The 17,247-nt window shown below is 36.4% G+C and overlaps 1 long non-coding RNA gene and 1 pseudogene across 1 annotated transcript in view; both read left to right on the top strand.

The window, feature by feature from the left end:
• The first annotated feature begins 1,303 nt into the window (after window positions 1-1,303).
• LOC140709045 (uncharacterized) overlaps window positions 1,304-17,247 on the top strand; it is a 308,022-nt gene continuing 292,078 nt past the window's right edge. Inside the window, exon 1 of the long non-coding RNA XR_012089381.1 lies at window positions 1,304-1,708. This is a non-coding gene — a long non-coding RNA (uncharacterized lncRNA). The remainder of the gene's footprint in view (window positions 1,709-17,247) is intronic.
• LOC140708969 (non-histone chromosomal protein HMG-14 pseudogene) overlaps window positions 3,418-17,247 on the top strand; it is a 155,301-nt pseudogene continuing 141,471 nt past the window's right edge.

A 17,247-nucleotide genomic window follows, 5' to 3' on the forward strand; every position in this document is an offset into this window, starting at 1 on the left:
AGAAAAATATTCTAGTTCCTTCCATTTTTGTGTCCTACCTATTTTATCAGTCCCCTCTCTTCTCTCTCTTGTTTATATCAAACCATTTGAAATTCTGTGATTTTGACCCATGTTCTCACCTTGCCATTTCTTTGCACATGGTGATCCCTCTATCAGACATGTGAGCTCCACTTCTGAATGCAACCACCTGGAAACACTCACTTTGAAGTATTAATCCAAGTGACGTTGGATTCAAGTTTTCCTTGACCTCCTCCAACCCCAGCACAGTCCCAAGTACTCTCTCTTCTTTCCCTTTTACTCCAATGTATACACCTCTTCATTTTAGCACTTATTAGATATGATGTCATGGTCTGAAAAATGTGTTTATTTTCCCCATTAGATAATAAAATCCTTGAAGCAAAGAACTTCGTCTTTACATTCAAGTGATCAATGATTCAGGTCATGCCTGAAACATAGTAGGCCCTCAATAACCAATTGGTAAATTATAATCAAATGAATGAATGAATATATTTTTTAAAAAGATTTTGTCGTTACCACCACAGAAGACAAACGAGATTTCTACTAATGGGTATCAGTGTCTTTAACACAAATACCAGAAATAACACATATTTCTGGCAGCTATCCTTAGAATTCCAGAAAGTGCAAATATTGATGAACTAAGACACAAAGTTCTTTGATTCCCTGTGGCTTAGTTTGCCCTCAGTTGTTTTATTGAAATAAGCTATGCGACATCACTCTGATTCATGGTGCACTCAAAATTAGCTTAAAATTATTAAGTGGGGCAATTTTGCCACCTGATTTGGAGCCAAGTTTTTTTTAGTACAGGGTACATGAATGTTTTTTTAAAAGCACCATTAGTAAAAGGGAAGGTAACAAAATTAATCTGATCTTGAAAGTTTGCTTAATTTCCATTTTTATAAGGGGATAGATGATTGATAGATCAGACACACATATATATTTTAACTCCTTACACAAACATTGAATCAATGTTGTCAATAAGAGAAAAGGACTGAGTTTCCAATTCAACGTACATATGCCTTGTTAACTTCTTCGTGTCTTTGTTTTCTTTTCATCATTGGTTTTCTTCCAGTGGCTCTTGGAGAAAGGGGTAAAGCCTGTGCTCTTAGAAAGCACTAATGAAATAGATACGCCACAGCCTAGCAGATGGTTAAGTGTGCTGGAGGATGGACCTCACGTGGATTCCGAGCTGTGATTACACCCCCTCCTGGTTTCACCCCCAGTGACTCCCACGGTGTGCACCTGTAGATTGTCAGCTCAGTTCTTTCAGCTGCACCACCAGAGATGCGCTTGCTGACAGAATAGCCTCTTCCCTCTGTGCAAGATTTATCTCTGTGCACATTTTGATGATCTCCCCACCTCTCTCATTTGATTTCAGCTGTGCTTGTTGTTATAATTATTTCACAAGTGTATGTACAAACAGTGTGCTACCTCTTTAAAATTTTCTAAATACCTTGGGAACTCAAGCTTTCCGAGAAGGCTTCTCCAGCCACCTGTGGCTGCAAAACTGTGTGTGTGACGGCTTGGAGACTGTCAGGAGTGGAAGGGTGATGTGTCCTGGCTCCCTGCTGTTCTAGAATGATAGGACGTTGCAATAGCAGCAAACTTGGAGTTCGTGTCTGACTTGGATACTTTACTGATGCAGAAACTGGAGTGTGGAGAAGATTAGTGATCTCTTCAAGTTCACCAGGTTAGTTATACCCTCCTCTTGGGGACCCTTTGGAAAGGGATTGTGACTTTTAAATAGAGTTGAATAACCTCAAGGAAGGTTTCACCTACCACCCATTCTCGTCTCTTACACTTTTCCCCAAAGCTAGTTTCATTTTCTTTTTGGCTTTGAAAATATTTTATGTATATTATAGTTGCATTTCTATTTTGAGTTGCAACTGATGTTTATACATATATATATTTCTCCTCACTATAGGCCTCTTGAGGGCAGGAACTCTATCTTATTCCCTTCTGAATCTTTAGTGCCTATGATAAATACCTGATAAATATTTGTTAAATAAATTAATTATTAAATGAATGTCTAAGGGAAGAAATTAAAGATTCAGTGGATGAAAGAGGGAAGGAAGAGCAATAAGTGGTTATGCTAACCCTCTTATTAGAGTATTGACATGATAAGAATTAATTTCATGCCCTGTGGTGGGTTTCTAGCTCTACCTGTAGCTAAGGGATATTGGCAAGCTACTTTTTTAACCTGGTCAAAAATCTTTTACATCAAGATAGTTATCAAAGAAAATCTATTTCTGTTTTTAGCTCACTGATTCTATCACATTTTTATCTAATCCATGAATAAAGATGAAATAATCTATTACTTACCTAAGGATAATTTCAAAGTAAATTTGAGTACATGATAGTGGATTGTTTTGAATAATTTCATCAGGTATTTCTGCTGTCACCTAGACTTTTTTTTTTTTTTTTTTTTAACATGGGGAAATCTTGGGTCACTGCAAACTCTGCCTCCTGAATTCAAGTGATCCCCCTGCCTCAGCCTCCTGAATAGCAGGGATTACAGGCATGCGCCACCATGCCTGGCTAACTTTTGTGTTCTTAGTAAAGACAGGGTTTCACCAATTTGGCCAGGCTGGTTTTGAACTCCTGACCTCGGGTGATCCACTCATCTCAGTCTCCCAAAGTGCTAGGATTACAGGTGTGAGCCACTGTGCCTGACCTGTCACCTAGACTTAAAAATACATGTATATATATGTGTGTGTGTGTGTGTGTTGTTAGCTTTGAATTCTTTTCCAAATGAAAATACGTGTTTTCAAATGTCTAAGCTCATGGTAAAATCTACTTTGCATGTTATCAATAGTGAATATGTATATATTCATGTACTAATTCATTATTATGTGAAGCAGTATTTCTGAGTACAGAGCTTTGTGCAAGTACTCTGCTAGTTTCTCCAAGATAAAAAATGAAAATAAAAACAACAAAACTCATTCTCTATACTCAAAGCACATAATTAATGTTATTATATTCAGTAAAAGCTGGAAAAGCCCAAATTTCCATATCTACCTCATATGTTATTTATTAAATTATATACCTGTCACATTATATATGTATAAACACACATTTGGTGAATATACTCCAAGTAATTATGACATTATTCTGATAAGTCAAGATTTTACTGATGAATAATTTTAAAAAAGTAAATGCAAATGAGAGACACAACTCATGCTACTAATTGCACATAACTTACAAACTAATTTCAGTATTTAAGAAAATTTTATGTCAGTTGTGCTGTAGTTAAAAAAAAAAGGCTGAAAAGTAATGGTAGTCTCAAGCTCACAGTAACTGCTGTGGACATGAATAAAGGAACATAGTTTCTTTACTGTGCATTCCGTGTGAGGCAGCACCCACAGTGTTTACCTGAAAACATTCCATTAGAGATCAGCGATGTGGAGCAGCAGTCAGAGCACAATAATACCTTTTTGTTTAGAAGTACAAGATGTACTGTGGGCAGTACTTGAAGAAAGTTTAAAGCCTAAAAATGGTTTATTGGTGGTAAGAATAGCAGCTAACAAGTATGGAGTGTGGTGTGTGTCTGGCACAATGGACTGTACTTCATCTATTTCTGTATCAGCACAGTATGTTATAGATGGTCCTCAAATGTCTTGGAATCCAACATGGCTTTATAATTTTCAACTTTGTCACAGTTTGCAACAACAGCAATTGAACCTACCTCTGGTTTGAATAGAACAGTGGTTGCCAGTGTCTGAGGAGAGGGGAAAATGGGATGTTGCTCAACTGGGACAGTTTCAGTTATACAAGATGAGGTCTACTGAACAGCACAGTACCTTATGTGTAACAATACCGTCATTTGCACTTATACATTTGTTCAAAATGTAGAGCTCTTGTTAGGTGTTCTTACCACGCGCACACACAAAAGGGACACGAGTAAACTTCTGCAGATGTTGGATATGTCTATGACCTTAATTATGATTATGGACTCTTGGGTGTATACATATGTCCAAACCTGTCAAAAGGTATGCATTAAATATGTGCAGGGTTTTTACTCATTTCTACTCAATAAGGCTGTTAAAAAAGAAAATATATCTGGTTTTCTTAGGAGAGAGAAAAATTACTTAAAGATGTAAACTTTGGGGCAAGCCTATTAATCAACAACTCAGCCTAACACCAAAGTGACATTGGAACTCACACTGCAGCTTTTTTATCCAATGCAAAATTAGAGAGAAGGATAGCTGCAAAGCTACAGCGTAATTTTCATCATCAGGAACAGGTGTTCAGCGTCAGTGTCAATTAGTGCGGGGCTGGATGTACAGAAGCAACACATTAGGGATGCAGTGGGCTGCCTTTATGATGCTTCGAGTCCAGAGATGAGCCAAGGGACTGAACTTTGGCCAAATCTACTCTCTCTTCTCTCCTGATGTATAAGCCTGTCTGCCACTCTTGTTCTGAATGCTTTTCATCTTGTATATTAAAGGTGAGTAAAGCATTTCCCCTGCAACATGACTGGCAAGTCTAAAGATACACATTGCCTAATTTCTTATTTGTTGTCTCAATAGGTACTTAAGAAAAATCCTGAGAGTGACAGTTCACTAGAGCAAGAGTGGTTTGCAAAGAGTTCCAAAAGTAAACATAAATGTTTAGTTCAGCATATTACTGATAGAATTCATACCCTGATTTAAGAAACACATATTTATATAAATTTTCTCTCTCTCTCCTTCCTGTTGAATGATTTTGTGTTCGAGTAACAGGTAATTGTGCAAGTATTTTTATTTATTTGTTTGTTTGCTTATTTATTTATTTATATTTGAGACAGAGTCTTGCTCTGTCGCCCAGGCTGGAGTGCACTGGTGCGATCTCAGCTCATTGCAGCCTCTGCCTCCTGGGTTCAAGTGATTCCCCGTGCCTCAGCCTCCTGAGTAGCTGGGATTACAGGTGTGCGCCAGCACGCCCAGCTATTTTTCTATTTTTAGTCGAGAAGGGGTTTCACCACATTGGCCAGGCTGGTCTCAAACTCCTGACCTCAAGTGTTCCATCTGCCTCAGTCTCCCAAAGTGCTGGGATTACAGGTATGAGCCCTCGTGCCCGGCCCCATTTGTGCATGTATTTATACTTAATATTGAGTGTACATTATTATGTTATTATTTACTATTTATATATCACATAACCTTGAAGTATTAAGATCTTTTCTATCAAGTAGATAAGAAAAATACAAAGCAGCAGGAATAAGTGTGTGATCTCTGGCTTTTTAACTTCTTTACAGAACTTAAAATTATTTCTAAATGTTATTTGTTTAATTCTTTCTAAAAATGAAAATGGCTGAAAGATTAGCCCAAAGATTACATTTACTACACAAAATGATGTTAGATAATGTAACAATAATTGACAAGTCTACTGTTCCATATTTTCAGTACTTTTGGTAGACCAAGTTTTATCGAAGCAGAAAGTTATTTCATTCTCTACACTTCTGATCATATGAATAACACAGTGGCTAGCAGATAGTATGGCTCTATTTATCTGTCCATTTTGGCTAAACCCTGGAATCTATTGGGAAGTTTATATTCATATTTAGTAATTACCAATGAAGCCACGGGATCTAGCAGCTTTGTGTTCTTTTCTCCTGATTTAGTATGAATTTTTCCTCACGAAGCATTCGTGTTTAATTTACTTATGACTCTGATTTTCTGCAGATTTAAGTAGGTAGAAAAAGCACAGTGAAGTAATGTCCTTATGTATATTTAAACACATACATTAAATTAAATACATATAAATGACAATGAAAAGGAGAGATTGCAAACCTTTTCCTACGCAGGGTTCTACACTTGTTGTTAGGTCCGACCAATCAAATTGGCACAGTAAGAGGTGAGATTTTTGTTTACTCTTCATCTATTGCATTGAGTCACCATTACTACTTCATTAGTTTAAGGTGTTTTTCTAATAATGGGCTTGTACTTAAATCTCTGTTTTAAATATCTACAAGAAATTTTTAAAAACTATATGCAAGGGAGAGAAAGAAGATGTCAATGGTTTGCCAAATACTGACTCTCAACAGAGAAATGGAAACTATAAAGAAAAAAAATCAAAAGGAACTATAATTCAAAAGAACAATCAAAATGAAAAATTCACTAGATGTGCCTGACAGCAGATTTGAGATTGCAGAAAAATTAAGTGGTTAATTTGAAGATAAGTAATAGCAATTATGCAATTTGAAGAATATACAGGAAACAAAATTAAAGTTAGCTGAGCTTCAGGGACTTGTGGCACAATGCCAGGCATACCAATTTATGTGTAATCATGGTCCCAAAAGGACATAAAGGAGACAAAGGGAAAAGAAAATGGAATAAATAATGATCAAGGCTTTCCTGAAATTGATAGAAAGAAAGTTAATCTGGAGATGTAGGAGCTCAACAAACTTTAAGTATAATAAACACAAAACATGTTCACCTAGGTACATCATAACCAAACCCATGAAAGCCAAAGACAAACAGATAATCTTGAAAGCAACAAAAGAAACTTGACTCATGAGATAGAAGAGTACATTACATTTTGTTAAATTTTATTGTGTATGTTTAATGAATTTATAAAATTTTGATGACTTTGCTTTTGAAAAAACGAATGGCAGAAGGCAATGAAATGACATTCTCAAAGGCTGAAAGCAAAAATAGTTAACCCCAAACTTTATATCCAACAAAACTATCCAATACTGATAAAATTAATTTATTTACTTAATCTTATTGAGCCAGTTATTGCTATAAACATATATAGAAGAGTGTTTCCACTTTCCCCCAAAATGTTCCATTTTCTTGAGATTTATATTCTTTTGAGGATGCATTCAATCAAGCAAACGTGTGACAGGTACTGAAAAGTGTTATGAATCTGTTTAAAAAGCATTCTAGTAGATTTTAGCTGCTCTTTCCACCAAAAAAATATGGTAATTGTGGGATGATAGGTATGTTCATTTGCTTCACTGTATCAAACCTTTTACTTTCTCTTACATATACCATGATGTCATGTTTGATACCTTAAAAGCATATGTTAAAATTTATTTTTAAAGAAATGAATTTCAGGAAGGTGAACAACCAAAAAATACCAATAGGCTAGCATGGCTAAAGCTCAGTAAGGATGAGGGAAAATGGAGGGGAAGGGGACTGAAGAATCGGTTAAAAAAATCACCCTGGGGCCTTGCATGTTCTGGAGGGACTCTGGTTTCTGCAGTGATTGCATTGAGAGCAGAAGAGTTACACAGTCTCATTTCAACATGAACATTTCTTAAAATCATCAGTTAATCAGAGTATGGTACATTCAGGATACCATTTGCCTGTAATATTAAAAAACAAAATAGTATATAAATGCATAGCATTATAAGGTAATGGTAGGAAAAAATGTAAATCAACTTATATTAGTGTTTACTGCTTAGAATGAAGGTAAGAAAGGAGAGTGGTGAAAGATATATGAAGAAGGTTTCAAATATATTTGTAATATTTTAATATCTTAAAATCAGATAAAAAGTGACTAATTATTGGCATTAATTATTGAATAATGGTGGTCTCCATTTTCTCCGTTTGAAGTGTTTCATACACAGAATTGTTTATGAAATAGGGAATATAGGCCTACACAAAAGTTTCTTACAGGGGCCTTGACATAGTTTGGATTCGTGTCCCCACCCAAATCTCAGGTGGTAATCTCCAGTGTTGGAGGTAGGGCCTGGTGAGAAATGATTGGATCATGGAGACATATCCTTCATGAATCCTCAGTCCTGTTCTTACAGTGAGTGAGTGAGTGAGTTATCACAAGATCTGGTTGTTTAAAAGTGTGTAGCACCATCCCCTGCCTCTTCCTCCTGCTCCAGCCACATAAGATGTGCCTGCTTCCCTTTCACCTTCCACCATGGGTATAAGTCTTCTGAGTCCTCCCCAGAAGCAGAAGCTGCTATGCTTCCTTAACAGCCTGCAGAAACGTGAGCCAAGTAAAACCTCTTTTCTATATACATTACCCAGTCTCAGGTATTTCTTTATAGCAATGTGAGAGAACAAATGTTATCATAATTATTCAACTGCAATACTTTATGATTTATTGGTCTTTTTTTATTGACAATCCAGTTAAAGAGCAGACTGAATCAAAGGTAGAAAATAGCACCTACCAAAGTCAGGTTGTGTAATAGATTTGTTACGTTTGTCTGCCTATTATCTCATAGGCACCTATTAGGTTGAAATTACCATTTTTAGTTTATCAAAATGATAAAATAATTGGCCGTCCACACCGTTTGACTTAGTAGAAGGATTGCTGTGGTTGAGTGTTTCCTCCTTCCTGAGAGCTGATTTCCTCTTCATTTGAAAGCGCATTGTTCTGTATCAAACAAATGTGGGGGGAAGTCCTATTAAACTTAAAAGTGACTCTAACAAGCTGAAATTTATATTATGGACAACATGAAAATCCAAGCTTGTTCTACTATTATCAAATCTCTTTATAGATGAAATGCACTAGATTTACAGTTTGCCTTTCAAACCTTTATTTCTTTTTTTTTTTTTTTTTTTTTTTTTTTTTGAGACGGAGTCTCGCTCTGTCGCCCGGGCTGGAGTGCAGTGGCCAGATCTCAGCTCACTGCAAGCTCCGCCTCCCGGGTTCACGCCATTCTCCTGCCTCAGCCTCCCGAGTAGCTGGGACTACAGGCGCCCACCACCTCGCCCAGCTAGTTTTTGTATTTTTTAGTAGAGACGGGGTTTCACCGTGTTAGCCAGGATGGTCTCGATCTCCTGACCTCATGATCCGCCCGTCTCGGCCTCCCAAAGTGCTGGGATTACAGGCTTGAGCCACCGCGCCCGGCCTCAAACCTTTATTTCTTAATTTTTAAAAAATGTTTATAAACGCATTAAATCGGTGCAAAATATAAGATTAACTTTTGTTGGCCAAATATTTCATAAATCCTGATCAAACTGCTTATCCAAACTGTTGATGTTATATTTATTCTCATGAATTCTTTGAGACAAAGACCAAAGTTTCAGATGCTTTCAGACACAAGCGGAAAAGAATCAGTAAAAGGTCACTGGAGGCCAGAAAGAGAGAGACTAAAAACGGTTTGCTAAAAAAGAAGTTCATTTAAACACAGTCATTTGAAAACAGACACAACAGGAAACAATCTATATTATCTTTTATTTGCTCAATCTTTTTGGTTTTACTACTGCCAATTCCACCCCTGCAGTTCAGACCTGGCAGCAAAATCTCTCTTACTTTCCAGCAGCTTTTCACAAGTTGATAAGGAACCAAACTCAAAGAAAAAAAAAGAGAGAGAGTGAGGGGGAGAGAGAGAGAGAAAGGAATAGACTAAAATCTCTGACTTGGCCTTTTTTTCTCTATGTGTATCTTATTTCTTGCAGCTTCACCCTGAACATGGTAAGGTTCGACAATGGAAATTTGAGCCTGACTTAGAAACGCCGCTGTCTGTGACTACCGTAAACCTTCACCTGAATGGCTTTATTCATCCGTATAAAGTCCTCAGCAGTACTGTGTATATCTTGAAAACATAATGACTGTTAGCCAATTCATTCTCATGTCCTCTGAAGGTGAAATCCTTTGATATGTAGAGCTGCAGAACTGTGTGGCTGCACCAGGAGAAATAGCATTCCAACTATGATCTTACATAGTGCAGTCATTTATTTAAGTAAAGCCATCTGTCATATTTTGGGTGGAAAATTACATAGTCAAGATGGATTTTTTTAAAAAAAAAAAACATACTGTTGCCATGCTTTGGTTGACAGGGGTTTATTCTTCAAATTGAAACAGTAATTCTTACTCATCTTCAATGTTATTTTTGTAAAATAAATCCCAATGAACTGCTGCGTTTTAAATACCTCATTGTGATTCACACCAGTGACATTCAGGGCATCTTCCTGAAGCATCAGTTCTGGAATAGATTGATCAATATGTCAATTTGGATCGGGTTCTTTATTGCAGTTGTTTCAAAATTAAAGAACTGTCTTTTCCAAAGTCATTAGTTTGCCAAGTGAGTTGAAGTAATGGCTCTCCGCCATCCTTTCTAACCTTAGTTTGTTGAAAATGTTTTCTAATGACATTCCCTGAACATTTTCCAAAACCAGTTGTCCAAGGTTTTCTTCATGTCCCTAGTATGTTTCCCTGTGATAGATTTGGGTCCTTTGTTCTGCACTTCAATTTCTCCTTCAGCTAAAATTTATCTTCCCATTAGCAAGTTGTTACTTTATAGTCTGCTTTGTGGGTGATAAACCCTACAAGAGAACATTAGACTTTGAAAGACCCTTGGTTTCCCTCCACAGCTTTTCTGAGAGCAAAAGGGACATTGTGAATATTGACCATGACCAGCATGGGGCATTGTCTTCTAAACACCCTGAATGGCATCGACAGTTTCAAATACTCCAAAGAGAGAGAGAGAAAAAAAATGAATTAAATTTTATGCATATGTTTATTTTCCAAGGTAGAATTAGGATTCAACCGTTTCTAGGACTGTGGGTTAAATTTTAGGGCATGGGTTTCTGAGGAAGTTGATAAGACCCAGAGTATTTGGCATCAACAGATGATGTAAGTAGCCTACAGATAAATCTGGGGAGAGTTTAATAACAAAGCATATTTTCCTAAGAGATTGTTCACTTTTTTAATGCTTATCTCACCAGTTTAAAATCAGGTAAAATTTTTATGTCATTTAAAGTGATTTTTAAATGCAGCATCATTTATTTCTATGCTCTTTCTTTCTTTATTTCTATGCTATCTCAAATAATGCATTATTCTAAAAATGTACTGTCGTTACTATATATATTTACCCTGTTAGTAATCTGACATGCCCTAGAATGGGCCACATTTGCCATTTGAACCTTTTTGACTTCCGTTTTTGTTTTTGGTTTTTGGAACTTACAAGAGACTAGATATTGCATACCATCCTTATCTTGGTGAAGTATATTCTGAGGATTCAATTGTCTAAATGCTCCAAGACAGGATTTTAAATCGCATGCTGCAGTTGGGCGTTGTTGTTCTCCCCTGTAGCTCTAAGGTTAGTTACATGTCAGTTTCTCTTATTTGAACCAACTTTTGGAGTAATACTCTCCTAAAAGCAAAACTTACCTCAAGGACCATAGGCATTAAGAATCAACAAAGCATCAAAAAACTATATCTGTGATTCTTATTTTTATAGTGTTATGTCATTTCTCCTCTTTAATATGCTTCTTGTTTATCTGCTCCCTTTAATTCTTGTTCAAAATCTAATAAAGTTTGATCTCTTAACCACACAAAAGAACTCACGTAGAAATTCAAACAATTCAATGAGCAAAAGTATTTGATAGAAATTGATATAAACAAAACCAATTTTAATTAGGTACTTGAATCCATCACTCTTATTGTTATACAAAGTATATAGAAAAAATAAGTGAAGGCACATTTTGTTGAATTTTCCTTTTGTTTTTATTTTCTTAATATATTTTTTGGTTCTTGTTCTGGCTTCTTGTGTTGTTCTCTAAATGTATTCGTTTTTTAATCTTTGTTAATTTCTAGCAAATGTCTCTTAAGCTTTGTAGTTTCCACTGAGTATACTCCTGCCTCACAAACACAAACACCATTTTATCCCGTTTTTGATGTTAATACAGATTAACATAAAGTTTAGAAATGATGAAGTACATACTCATTGGCCCAAAGATAATGCAGTACTTTTCTATTACCCATACTTCTTGAACTAAGAATATTTAACTAGTTTGTTGTGCCCGTGGGGCTTGTGCTGTATTATTAACCACAGCATCACAATTCAGTGTCACAGTTTTTGAAGACCACCTCCATTTCTTCAAATTTATTACTGGGATTGATTTCCCTATGAGTCTTGTTTCATCAGATATGAGGGTTTTTGTTTGTTTGTTTGTTTGTTTAACTCGGCAAGAGTTTTATTCCTTTGGACATTTTGAATGAAGACGATATTCACTGAGGGCATTAGAGGGTCTTAAGTTGTAGGAAAATCTAACCACTCGCCCTGTAGAATAATGAGCCTTCCATCTGGTTTGGCACTGAAAAGCATGAGCCCACATAGGGGAAGGGAAGAAACCTCGGGCACTTCAGGTATATTGTGATAGTTATTTTTGCAGCTTGTATTTTTTCCAGTGCAAGGAAAAACAAAAATCTTTCTTTCATTTATGTATTGTCTAAAATTGTGTCATTATTCTTTCATTTGTGTATTGTCTAAAAGTGTATCATTATTGATGAGATAGGTGTGCCATATTTTATATTAATTGTTTTAATTGGTTGCACTAAAACTGGCTGGGAGAACTGAAGTATAGAGTTAAGGTGATGATTGTCTCTGATAAAACTTAAGTCACTGGATTAGTAGGCTAAGTCAGAAGTGCAAATGCTTAATCAATAAAGAAGAAAAGTCTGGTAAAAAGGTCATAAACACTAGCATGAAGCTCATAGATACTCTTATTCCAAAGGTTTTGAGCAGAAGTTATCTACTTCGTACTGCCATTGGCCTGTTTGAAGATCTTGGCATTTCCTGGCAGATTTACTGGATCATCTTACTTACCTGTACAACTTCAGTTAAAGATCTTTGTTAAAATAGAGCTTTCTAGTTCTGCTAAGATTCCTTCTATTTGTTCAAAAGTTCGGAGTGACTAGGTGAGTGAAGTTTCTGAAGAACAGCAAACCCTCGAATAATTCAAGAATAACTATTCCGGCCGGGAGCAATGGCTCATGCCTATAATCCCAGCACTTTGGAGTGCCAAGGTAGGCGGATCACCTGAGGTCAGGGGTTCAAGACCAGCCTGGCCAACATGGTGAAACCCCATCTCTACTAAAAATACAAAAATTAGCTGGGTGTGGTGGCAGGTGCCTGTAATTCCAGCTACTCGGGAGGCTGAGGCAGAAGAATAGCTTGAACCTGGGAGGCAGAGGTTGCAGTGAGCCGAGATCGTGCCATTGCACTCTAGCCTGGGGGACAAGAGTGAGACTTCGTCTCAAAATAATAATAATAACTATTCCAGTTAACTATGTTCCCATTTGACTGGATAGAAAAGTTGCAATGTCCCAGACAGGAAAGACAAACTTCATGTGTGTGTGTGTGTGTGTGTGTGTGTATATATATTTATTTATAGCTCTGTGGATGCTGTGACTTTTTTGAAAGGAAAATGATTCAAACCGTCCACAAAATATGCATACTATTTTTAGTACATATTTATAGTCCACAAAAAGAACCAATTGTATGAAATCTATTTGGAGATAGATGCTCAGAGATTCCTTAAGGGCAGGGTTCCTGTTCATCTCACTTTCATTATTTTCCCATAAGTGTATTAGTTACAGGGCTGGGTGCTGTGGCTCTCACCTGTAATCCCAGCACTTTGGGAGGCCAAGGTGGGTGGATCGTTTGAGGTCAGGATTTCAAGACCAGCCTGGCCAATATGGTAAAAACCTGCCTCCACTAAAAGCACATAAATTAGCTGGGTGTGGTGGTGCACACCTGTAATCCCAGCTGCTCAGGAGGCTGAGCCAGGAGAATTGCTTGAACCCGGGAGGCGGAGGTTGCAGTGAACAGAGATCACACAGCTGCACTCCACTCCAGCCTGGGCGACAGAACAAGACTCCCTTTCAAAAAAAAAAAAAAGTTATATTAGGTACAGAGAAGGCAAGAATTACCCATCCTCTGCTATTCAAAAAATGTTTTCCCACCCATGTTTATTTAACATTACAGCCAATTTACCACTACTGTGATGGTTTCCTTCATGGAGGATTTTGGCTAGTAAATTTGAGAGGTTTTTCGTTTGTTTTTTTCTGGTGCTACCTAATAACCATTATGGTTGGTGCCAAGTCTTGTCTTCATGGATCTTATAGCTCAATTATTCCAGGGTTTTTCCTAAGAATTCACAAAGCCACATTTTTGTGCCCAAAACAGAAGATGTTAATTTCTCCATGTAAATGTTGATAAATTTTTTGTTATTATTGGTCTGTAAAAAGTCAAAGCAGACTGTTTAGTGTAGCAAACTACTGTAACATTTCTATAGTCTTTCTAAGGTATACATAATGTATTTTAATGATATTTTCATAGTATCTGCTCTGCAGTATGCTACCTTGTATTGTACCTTCTATTGTGAGTCTTAATTTAACAACAGCAATTACTGAAGATAGAATAAAATACTTCACATTTGTTTTTCATTTTTAAAGAGTATCTGCGAAGGTTAAAAGACCTCTTTATTTCTATGCTATCTCAAATAATGCATTATTCTAAAAATGTACTGTCGTTACTATATATATTTACCCTATTAGTAATCTGACATGCCCTAGAATGGGCCACATTTGCCATTTGAACCTTTTTGGCTTCCGTTTTTGTTTTTGTTTTTTGTTTTTGTTTTTGGGAACTTACAAGAGACTAGATATTGCGTACCATCCTTGTATCCTTTTTTATCTTTAAGCTTAGACCCATGAACAAAAAACATCCAGGCAGGATATGGTGTAAGAGCATTCCAAAACACAGTTCATTGCCATTCCCAGAACACGCATGAACTAAAAACCAGTATTCTATACTGGATAAATGTTATAAAGTTGCTCCTTTAAGGGTGTTATACAACTGGATGGTCTTATGAGAAGAAGAATACAACACCAATTCATAAGAAGTTAATCAACTAGTAGAAAACTGTTGGTGTTTTCCTTTAGCAATAGATATTCACTCTATGTAGTAACATGAGATTTAATGATCCTTATACAAGATCTGAAGGTGGTGTGACTAATTTATTTGAGGTCTATAATTGCTCTGAGGCTGAGTCTCAGCCTTGGCCTGCTGTTGAACGTAGCCTAAATGTTTATACACATACGGAAAGAAAGATGTATGATTGTATTAGTTTCCTAGGGCTGTGGCAACAAACTACCACAAACAGAGGCTTAAGACAAAGACATTTATTCTCTCATGGTTCTAGGGTCTAGAAGTCCAAAATTGTGTTAGCCAAGCTGGTTCTTTCCAGTGGCTCTGACCGAGTATTCCACACCTGTCACCTGGCTTTCAGTGGTTGCTTTCAGTCCTTGGCATGCCTTGGCTTATAGCTGCATCACTGCAATCTCCTCCTTCATTTGCACATGGCGTTCCCCTCTCTGCATCACTGCATATCCTCTCCTCTTTTTATAAGGAGTCAGTTATCAGATTTAGGGTGCACCCAAATCCAGTATAACCTCAACTTAACTAATTACATATGCAATGACCCTATTTCCAAATAAGGTGACATCCTGAAGTTCTGGGTGGATATGAATTTTGGAGGGACACTACAATAATGGCCACCATGAACTATCAATGACCCTGCTATAATTAAACTACCTATGTTTACAAATTCTTTTGTCCATAGAGATATTGGGACCATAGCTTATTCTTTGATAATTTCTTGATTCATAAATGGTGTAGGCATTTAGAAGTCTAGTTTTACTTTAGATATGTGTGAGAAAATTTATAAGAACTTCTAAAATAATCTCTCTGCAATATGCTTTATCTGAAAGTTCCATTTGTAATGTAGTTTCTATCTATTAAATCTATAGAAATTATGTCATGGTAGAGAAATAAGTATTTGTCTAAAAAGGATCCTGAAAAAAGTTACAGATTGAGATTTGGGAAAGAACTTAACAATTGGTAGAAATTTCTGTTACTTGTGTAGCTTTAGTAAATAAAACAAATAAAATCCATTTGACCTCACGCTTTTTAAAGTTGATAATTTACCATCAAGCTCCACTTTTTCTTAGTTCCCGCCCCCCTCCAGCCCACACACACACACACACACAATGCACCACAGCCAGTCATTTTTACTTCAGGACACAGTTTTTCTCTTTCACCTTCTCTCTCTTTTTATGCTTTAATTACAAGTCAATTAGTCTTCCTTCTTATTTTTCAAGTATCTTTAAAACTTTGCTCTGATGGGCAGTCCTAGTGGGCTTAATGGTAGATATGTTCAGTCATGCAGTTAATAAATCTGTAATGTTGTCCATTTATACTTTATTATTGGGAGTAAAGAAAGAATAGGATGTATTGGAATACTAATGCCTTCCTCCTGGTGACAACTTTGGCAGACTTTGTCAGGTTGTCCTTTTACTTTTTACCCGAAATTGAACTTTGATTCCTCCAGTGGCTTTTCTGTTTGCAATATGTACACAGGTACTTTATGGAGGGAAGCTTTTGGTTCTTTGATCAAAAAGGACTTAGTCTGTATTGATTTCTAGTCCGTTAACTTTTTAAGGCTCTCAGGAAACATCTACCACCTATCAGATATTTTCTAATTGGTAATTGTACATTTCAATTTTTAACTGTCTCTTAATTCAAATTTGAGCCCATTTATAAAGAGAGTTAGTGTCCCTTTATTTTAGCTCTTGGTCTATTCCAAAATACTGTTTGAAAGTTCTCTAAAATTTATTTGAATTTTTACTTAGTTTATAATTTGAATCTTTGTCCAATTTCCTTTAAAAAAGGAGGCTTCTGAAATTTTTTTAATGTTTCAAATTATTATTTTTCTTGCCTTCTCATGGCAATTATTTTTACACACCTGAGTCATTTAAATATTTTTCTCAGCTTTTAAATAGTTTTTCGCACCTGAGGGAAAGACAATTAAATAAAGTAGTTTAGGTTTGTGTCCATGTGTGCTCAATGATTAGCTCCTACTTGTAAGTGAGAATATGCAGTATTTGGTTGTCTGTTCCTCTGTTAATTTGCTTAGGATTATGGCCTCCAGCTTTATTTCACTGCAAAGGATATGATTTCATTCTTTTTTATGGCTGCATACTGTTTCACGGTGTATATGTGCCACATTTTCTTTATCTAGTCCACTGTTGATGGCCATTTAGATCAATTCTATGTGTTTGCTATTGTGAATAGTGTGGCGATGAAGATACAAATGCATTTTTGTTATAGTTATCTGTTTTCCTTTGGTTATATGCCAAGGATTGGGATTCTTGGGTCGAATGGTAGCTGTGTTTTTGAGAAATCTCAAAACCCCTGCTTTCCACGTGACTAAACTAATTTACATTCCCACCAACAGTGTATAAGCATTTTCTTCTCTCCCAAGCCTTATCAGCATCTGTTGTTTTTTTTGACATTTCAATCATGGCCATTCTGACTGATATGAGATTGTGTCTCATTGTGGTTTTGTTTTGCATTTCTCTGATGATTAGTGATGATGTGCATTTTTCATGTGTGTTGCCAGCCTTCACGTCTTTTCTTTTGAGAATTGTCTATTTATGTCCTTTGCCCATTTTTTTTCCAGTGGAGTTATTTGATTTTAGCTTGTTGATTTGTTT

This window comes from Chlorocebus sabaeus, chromosome 18 (assembly GCF_047675955.1).
Source record: "Chlorocebus sabaeus isolate Y175 chromosome 18, mChlSab1.0.hap1, whole genome shotgun sequence".
Classification (NCBI taxonomy): domain Eukaryota; kingdom Metazoa; phylum Chordata; class Mammalia; order Primates; family Cercopithecidae; genus Chlorocebus; species Chlorocebus sabaeus.